General features: G+C 41.8%; 1 protein-coding gene across 6 annotated transcripts in view; it reads right to left on the reverse strand.

Annotated features, from left to right (window-relative positions):
• The window catches only part of PKIG (cAMP-dependent protein kinase inhibitor gamma), a 54319-nt gene that overhangs the window by 26163 nt on the left and 19227 nt on the right, over positions 1–8929 (reverse strand). The window contains exon 1 of one of the 6 annotated variants that reach the window (XM_072414519.1): positions 3151–3388. The exons of 1 other annotated variant lie outside the window; for it this stretch is intronic. The gene's annotated coding sequence lies outside the window, so the exon portion shown is untranslated. Of the gene's footprint in view, positions 1–1148; positions 1953–2596; positions 2643–2734; positions 2759–3150; positions 3389–8929 lie in introns of those variants that run through there. 4 more of the 6 variants (XM_072414511.1, XM_072414517.1, XM_072414515.1 and 1 more) reach the window with 4 other exon arrangements.

Genomic DNA, 8929 nt, shown 5'->3' on the forward strand with positions numbered 1-8929 from the left:
AGGGCAAAGCACACTATACTGAGCTACCACCATTCACCCAGATACATGGACAGGGCAAAGCACACTATACTGAGCTGCTGTCACTCTAATAAGCGAGTATGGTAGTTGTCCTGTTACATTCACCAGCGGGCCGTGGCCAATTTCAATATTCTCTTTCAGGGCTAAAAAGTTACTACAGCACTTTTGGTGGAACTTTCTTCATGTTTATACTTTTTTCTTTTTGAATCTGCAGACATGTACATTAACCACGAGAAAAAGCTCCAGTTAGTGCAATGCTATCATCTTTCAGAACTGCTGTTTTATAGTCACGAAAAAAAGGAAGTATAAATTGAATTATATCCTTAAGTGTTGCATATCAGGAACCAGTAAAAAAGATAATCTGGCTCCAAGCAAATCTTAAAATTAGTAAATACAACCTTTGATAGACAACACCACATGACATCATATACTGTGTCATTATTTATTTATTAACAAAGACTAGGTCAAATGCAAAAGCTGTGTGTGAAAAGTTAAGTACACCCCAATCACTTCCATAGGAATTATGGGACAAAGTAGCAGCAAGGTGCTACTAATGAAATGCACTTGATTCATTGATATTCAGAAAGTAAGATCCCTTCTGATGTTTTGGCACTTTGCTAGTCTGGAGCATTAGGGTGTGTGTTAACACAACGCCAAGGAGGAAAGAAATCAGCAACAATCTTAATGAAGCAATTGTTGCTGCCCGTTATTCTGAAGAATAAGCTGATGTCCAAACAATCTAAAGCCTATTATTGTACAGGGAGAAACAATATTCACAAGTCGAAAACATTGTCAATCTTCCCACGAGTCATGTCTCAACAAATCCACCCCACGATCACGATCTGTGCAATGCTCAAAGGAGTCCCTAAAAACCCAACAGCTTCATCTCAGGCTCTACAGACCCCAGCATGTTAAATAACATTAAAAACTGACCTAGTTTGGCTTGTTTGTAAAGATTGCCAAGAGAAAGTCCCTTCTCTCGGAAAAAAAACATGGCAGCAGGACTTAGGTTTGCAGAGTTGCATCTAAACAAACCACAAGACTTCTGGAACAATGTCCTTTGGACAGACAAGACCAATGTCCAGATGTTTGGACAAAATGCACATAGCCAAAAAATAGCAAAAACACACCAAGCATGGTAACGGAGGGGTGATTAATTGGGCCGGTTGTGCGGTCAGAAAACCTGGGCACCTTCCAGTCATTAGGTTGTTCGTAAACTCTGTGCATGAAGTATTCTATGCGAGGCCATCCTTGCAACAATAACTCCAAGCACACCAGCAAGTCTACAACACAACGGCTGAAAAAGAAGAAGAATCAAGGTGTTGAGATGACCCAAAGTCCAGACCACAATCCAAATGAAATGCTTTAGCAGGACCGTAAGAGATTCCTTCAATAAACTGAAGCAACGTTGTAAAGAAGAATGCGCCAAAATATCTCCACAACGATGTTATAGACTGATAAAGTCGTACAGGAAAATTACTTCGGCCATTACCGATGTTTCTACAAGCTAAGGCATCATGGGATGTGTTTTTTTTTTTTTTTTTTTTACACATGGCTTCTCCATTTTGGCTTCATTTTGTCACAGTGGAACCTGTTGAGTGTTTTACACATTTTATTTTAGAGGGAAATAATTTTAGAACCTATTAAGGACCACATGACGTTATATTATCTCCCGACACAATACTTAGAATTGAAAGAGGGTGAACTTTCTTTTTCACAAGACGGTCTACTTTTATCCGGATGATGGCCGTGATGGCATTAATGCCTGGCACCAACCAGTTTCAGTTTTGTGTAGTGAACAGAAGGTTTAAAACTGTCCGATTTTTGTTATAACACTGACATTACACAGACATGGACGACTGATCACCATCCATAAAGCTGCCATGCTGCCATCACTAGAGTGCATGCAGACAGAAGTTACTACAAGGATGAAAAAAAAACAGAAATAAAATAGGAATAAAACTAGGAATTTAATATAATGTGGCAAATGTTTGTTGATCTGCAAAGCTTTGAGGTTACTACTAAGAATAAATCTTTCAGGCATGATGATGTACAATTAAGAAAACTAAAAAAAAAAAAAAAAAAAAAATCCACCACACAAAATGTGAGATGACACATGCTCAGCAAACGCCAATATCAGTATTCTAATGGGATTTTACAAATCCATTGCCGATCCAGCAGTGCAGCTTGATGATCAGATATTTGTAACTTGGCTCTTGAACAAATCCTTCAATTCCTTGTCAGAGGGCCAAACACAATAGACAATAGAAATAGAATAGAATAGAATAGAAAAATGTTCAGGCAGTGTGTGGACTAGGTGAAAGTGCGGTAACTCCTAGCAACCAATCAGTAACCATCCTTATGAGCGGTGGAAGCTTATTGGCTGCCAGTCTTTTCGGTATGTTCACTGCTTTCTGCATGCTTGGCTTAAAGGACAGGTCAGGGAACTAGAAATCCCAGCATCAATGATCAAAAGTCAATGACAAGTCTCAGCATAACATGCAAACCACAAAAAGCCAAATAAAGATCTCTCCAGGTCCAAAACCCCAAAAATGGGGGCATCCAGTGAGCCACATACCAGAGGACGATATAGATTCCAAAGGTGCCCAACCACAAAGCCCACCATGCCAGGTAGTCAAATACTATAAATCAAGAATAGGCTTTGATTCTCCAACCACAGCTGAAGTCCAAGCATAAACGTTTATTCGCTACGTACAATCTAGTTTGTGCAGCAGCTCAGCTATCCACCTAGTTTCACACATATGTCAGAGCCTGGAAATAAGATTTCCTGAAATGCCATCTGTATCCTAAGGCTATTCACACGAGTCTCCCCCCTTTTATAAGTAACCCCTTTATGTACATTGGAGCCTTCACAGTCAGCCAATCAGAAATCAGCTTCCAGCAGGAAAAGGGTGGCTGACATCTGACTGATCGCTGAGGTTGATCACATGCCAACCCTGCTCCTGTGTGGCAGAGCATTGCCCATCTTATGGGCTGCAGAGGTTTTGTCACTGCCAGCAAAGTCTACAGAACCTCACATAAAGTTCATGAACTCCAAAAGCTGAACACACAGATAACTAAGGATAGCATCTGCAGAAAAATCACACAGAGCCCGGTAGCCTTTGTACTCACCCCTGGAGCTGGCACTGTCACCAAGTGAACTTTTGCAGAGTGTATGTGTGGGAATCAGGGCCACTGTGCACCAGATCCAGCAGCCAGCCTTGTAATGCTGGGTTCTGGCTGCAGTGGGTGGTTCCTTCATCTCTTGTAATCCAATACCAAAGCCAGTGATGTCACCCAGCCACTTACACAGCACAAAGGATTCCTTCTCTGCTTTGTTCACATGCTATAGTCACCTCTCTGGACACATTTCCAGGAACCTGCCTTGTGTGTGATGAGGGGATTATATAGCTTGCTTTTCATTCCCTACAATACATCACAAGAACAGAAGGCAGGGCGGTAAAATGCAGACTATTGTCAGGCATCCTGCAGCCCTCTGGTTGTACATGCGAAGTGCAAGCTGGGTTTTGTTGTCCTCCAACAGCTGCAAACCATGAGACATCAATAAAAGTCTGGAGGTACTGTCCAATTGTTTACGTCTACTGACAACCATGGATAATCCTGGAGGTACGGTCCGGTTTACGTTTTTTCTGGCACATAGCTGACCATCCTGACAATCCTGGGTTAGAATAATTGGAGGTCAGAGCAAAATTCACACTGGGCTTACTCGGTTAGAATACCGCAAGCCCCTAAGGCTCAGAATGATGTATCCCCCATGCACCATTGTACCTTTCATTTTCCAAAAAAAAAAAAAAAAAAAAACATTTTGCTAGAGATCGCAGATATCCAGTGACAATCCTGGTGGAGGCCTGGGGTTAGAATAATTGGAGGTCCAAGCAAAAACCAAAACAGGCTCGGAATGCTGTATACCCATGCACCTTTCATTTTCCAAAAACTGACATTGTGCTAGGGTTCACAGATGTCCAGTGACAAGCCTGGTGGCACTAAGCTCTGACATGCAGATAGCCACTGACAATCTTCAACATGTGGTCCTGCTTTCAGTTATTCCAACACAATCATCCTGATAATCAGCAACAGTCCTGGTGGCGTAGTCCTGCTCTTTAGTCCCAAAACGTAGATAACCCCCCTGGTAGCCAGAAACCATCTGGGTGGTACTCCCCTACTTTCAGATCTTTGACAGGCAACTGATAACAGCCCCTGATGGCCACCCAAAGTGGCAAATTCTCATCGCCAGTCACTCCAGAATTCCAGCCCAATATGTTCTGTTGGTTTTGAACGATTTTCACTGCCCTCAATGACCCCAAAAACCTCCTGAATAGGCCAGGGATATGGAATAAACTGAACATTCTAAACTACCTTCTACTGAAGATCCCCGCTGTCCATAAATCACCATATAGATATTGCACCATGAGTCCACAAAGTGTAACCAACAAGGCCAAGGAGATGGGGTGAGGAATTCAGAGAATAATGCAAAAAAAGACCAGCAGTTAAAAATAAGATTTTTTGCTAGAGTCCCATTTAAAATCCCCAGCAGCGGTATTGTTTCCAAGTGTAGATTTTCAGGGTTGTATTTTGGCACAGAGAATTTTCCATGCGACATACGTTAATGTGATGAACTCTGTCAGCGCTAATCCACCTGCTTCCCACAGACGCAACCAGGAGGAAGTCGGAGACAGCTGGGAGAATTCCCCTAGGAGTAACGGGAGAGGGGTCACTGGCAGGCATGGTGGATAAAAGTAAGTGGACCGCCGACGACACCTCCGCATACACATTCTGCTGAATGATAACTTCCACCCTGTTGTGGAAAAAACCTAGAATTCTCCAAGGGCAACCGCTCCGTAGAATGAAACATTTAAAAGTCAGCAAAGCATTGGAGTGAATGGCTAAACGGCACAAAGTTCAGTTTAGGGCACAGTTGTCTGCTCTTCAGACCTTTCTTGGAACAAATGATGAACACTCCTGCCATGCCTTTCATCTAACCAAGGAGTCTCCCATCACAATCGGTTACTTCCAATACACACATTACATTCTGTACATTTATTAGAATCTAGCAGATCTTTACATTTTACTTGGACTACCTCCAGTGACCGCCATTTACGGATTCTTTTATGTTTCTCTAGCCCTGAAATACAGCACCCTGGTCCTCCCGTAGATACCGGTAACTGGTTAGCTGTACAAGCTTCTTGGCTTACCAGGACATTGTGCAGACCAGCAGGATTGTGTTCATAAGCACAGCTCTCCAAGTCTCTATTTTTATCTCCTTGTACGCATTAGAGATAATTTTTCAGAGTGTCACTTGTATACAGAGTATGCCTCTGCTTTGGATCTGTGAGAGCCGTCATGTGTACGCACAACAAAATGCAGCTGGCCTAAGTTGTCAAGGTAAAAGCTGCCTGCGTTCCCAAAGTCACAAATACATTAAAAACCTCATGTATTCACCTGCTGGGATGTACAAGGTAAAGGAAGAATGAATGTAATGCTGTCACTTTAATACAAAAACTTCTCACCCTCTACCTCACTTTCTGATGGATAAATACACTCTTACTAATGCAGACCTGTGATTGTCTCCCCTAAAACTCTACTTTATGGTGCACCTCTACCCCCTGGGACTGTACAGGGCTTGGGAATTAAAATATGAAGTTAGCTGGGGTACAAGTTATTTGAAATAAGTGGAGGGTTCATCCTACTTTTGTAATTGCAGATTTACTATAATGCTGACATTACATACTTAGTTTCCAATTAAAGCACAGCTATTCATCTCCAAATAACCAATAATGACATGTGAGTGAAAATGACTGGACTGACACCATTATTATTATCATCAACATGTATTTATATCACGCCAACATATTACACAGCCATGCAGAGTGCTGGCATGCCCAAAACACAGGGCTCTTTATGGCTTCCTAACAGAACATGAATCAGTGCTCATTTAAATTAAAACTGAACTTTAAACAAACAGCTAAGTCAACAGAATAAATACAAGGCACTGGTCGTACCCGTTAAAGGATTTTGTATTCTGCTCTTCCGAGATTTATACCTTGTTAGGCAGGGCAAAAGACCAAATATTTCTGCTGGAGTTTGGTTACCTGGCTCAGGTCTTCTCTCACCCCCAGCTTGCAGCAAAGCAAGTAAGGAGGATCGGAAGACACGGCAATCTTGTTCTCTCCTCCTATCAACAGGTTTGATAGCACATGAGCATTGCAGTGGCTGCTTCTTCCAATACAGAGGAAATTTGACTACTTACATCGCCTGTATATTAAATAAAATGCACATTTAATAAATTATGTATCCACGCAGTAATCTGCAATATAAACATCGGTACTTAGCTATACTGGGCATTATGATTAAAAGTACCCAACGGAAGACTTATTCCCCTTGCCCGTATCAGAGTCTCTCAATGTTTGGAGTGCATTATCGGAGGATGGCGGGATAACTACTTGGAAGAGCAATTTGTTTGATGATGAGGCCAATGGCATCAACGTGTTTTTTTTATCCGGTGAGGGTTCCTGTGCAGAATGAGTATTCTCCAGGAAAGCATTTGCATGGGAAAGCTTCTGGCTACACATCTGGGGATAAAGGAGCATTTTAATTGGGAATTAAACCCTTCTATTTTTATAGGCCGGACTGGAGTGTTTTCAGATGAGCCGCTTGTTAGAGGCCCGCTGGATGAAATATTCACTTTGGCTGCCGATTAGACATGGCATTCCCTACACAGATACCTAGCATGACGGTCTGGACGGAAATAAAATACAGAGTTTAGAGGAGAAACACAAAATCAGACCACCAAACAATCAATCATTCTTCCTACAGCTAGGCGCAATAATACACAGAGACATCACTCACAGGACAGGTTTATGTCGTGTATTTTGTTTTTGGCAAGCCGCTGCTGACACGGAGACTGGGTGCTTAACAGCTACACTACAGCACCCATATAACACTTTAATAGACCCAGTCATCCACTTCAAAAAAAAAAAAAAAAAAAATGCAGGCATTTTGTTTTTTTTTTGTTTTTTTAAGCGCCTAGCACAGCCCTCTCCTAGTTGTCCCCTCTTATGGAGTGTCTTACTGTCTGTGCTGGCCTAGCTTCACTGCCCTTCTCTCACCTCCCTATATAGCTGCTGAGGGAGCAAGGATGGGCAATACTATACAACAGGCTTTCAAACATGGGAAACCCTTAAAGTAACTTTCAGGTGTAGGGAACCCTGACAATATTAGGATTCACAGCTCAAAGTACATTAGAATGATAATCAATTGGAAGAATACCTCTTACATTGCTGTCCCGTTGGAGGAATGTCACCCCTAGATAGCCAAAAAGACCATTGATGTCAGTGGTAAATGAACTGAGAGACACAAGTTGCTCACTACCCAAAAAACCTGGTTAAGAAACCCTACATAAGAGCACGACATTGAGCTGCCGACATCATTTCCAAGATGGCGGCACCCAGCAAAAGTCTCAGTGCTTTTTGGAGATCTGTAGAAGGGAAGCGTTTACAGGTAAATGGAGTGCCTAATTATAAGTCAGCCAGAGACAAAATCATCAATACAGCTTTGCGTTCAGTAATAAAACATGCTGATAGGAGGAGAAAAGCCAAACAAGAGACCTCATTGGTCTGCAGTCTGCAGGGAAGGAGAAGACCCACAAGTAATACAGAAGTGCATGAAAGTTTCTGAACCCTTTCTAATTTTCTATATTATGATTTGAATGTGACCTAAAACATCATCTAACTTCAAACAAGTCCTAAACGTAGATAAAGAAAACCTAAACAAAACATTTTTATCACACAACCAAATATAATATTTATTTAACTATCCACGTGTGGCAAAATTAAGTGAATCCTTGGCATTATCATACAATTTGAAGGTGAAATCAGAATCTGGTGTTTTCATGCAATGGTGTTTAGGTGTGATTGAGTGAGAGACACCATTTTATTAAAGAACTATCCACCAAAGCCTGATCACACATCATACAGCACATCTGTCTGTCAGAGCTGGAACAAAGAAGGTGTGGTGGAACTCAGAGAGAAAAAAAAAAAAAAAAAAAAAAAAAAAAAAAAAAAAAAAGGTTTACTGATGCCCATAAAGCTGGAAAAGGTTTACAAGACCACCAAACAGTCAGACTGTGTACAAATGGAGAAAATTCAAGACCCTTGTTACTTTGGCCCGAAGTGGTCAAAGAAATCTCAAACTGCAACAAGCGTAATAGTTGGAGAGCTAACAAAAGAACCCAGGTTAACTTCTAAGTATCTGAAGACCGGTATCACATGCACATGGCAAATATTGATGTTCACGAGTCCACCATCAAGAGAACACTGAACGCCAATTGTGTGTATGGCAGGGTAGCAAGAAGGAAACCACCGCTCTCCCCCCTAAATACTGAAGAATACTGAGAACACTTCATTCCAGTAAAAGAACCCTATTCCATCTGTGAAACATGGCGGTGGAATGTCCTAGTTTGGGCCTGAGCAGCTTGCCATCATGGATGAAACAATGTTTTCTGAATCATACAAAAGAATTCTGGAAGAAATGTCCAGACACCTGTCCTAGAAGTGAAGCTCAAAAGACCGCAGTGATGCAGCAGACAATGATTCTATACACACAAGAGTTGTTCTACCAAGGACTGGGTAAAGACGAATAAAGTGAATGTTCTGAAATGGCCAAGTCAAAGTCCCGACCTTAATCCAATTGATATGTTGTGGGAAGAGCTAAAGCAAAAAGTTTAATGTGAGATAACCCACCAACATCCAAGAGCTGAAGCGGTTCTGTATGGAGGAATGGGCTAAAAGTCAAAGTGCAGGACTGATCAACAGTTATTGCTACACAAGGGGGGGAGGGGGTCACACCAAATAATGAGGGCAACATTCTTTTTTTCCCCCCCACACACAAATAT

This window comes from Pyxicephalus adspersus, chromosome 6, assembly GCF_032062135.1.
Source record: "Pyxicephalus adspersus chromosome 6, UCB_Pads_2.0, whole genome shotgun sequence".
Classification (NCBI taxonomy): Eukaryota; Metazoa; Chordata; class Amphibia; order Anura; family Pyxicephalidae; genus Pyxicephalus; species Pyxicephalus adspersus.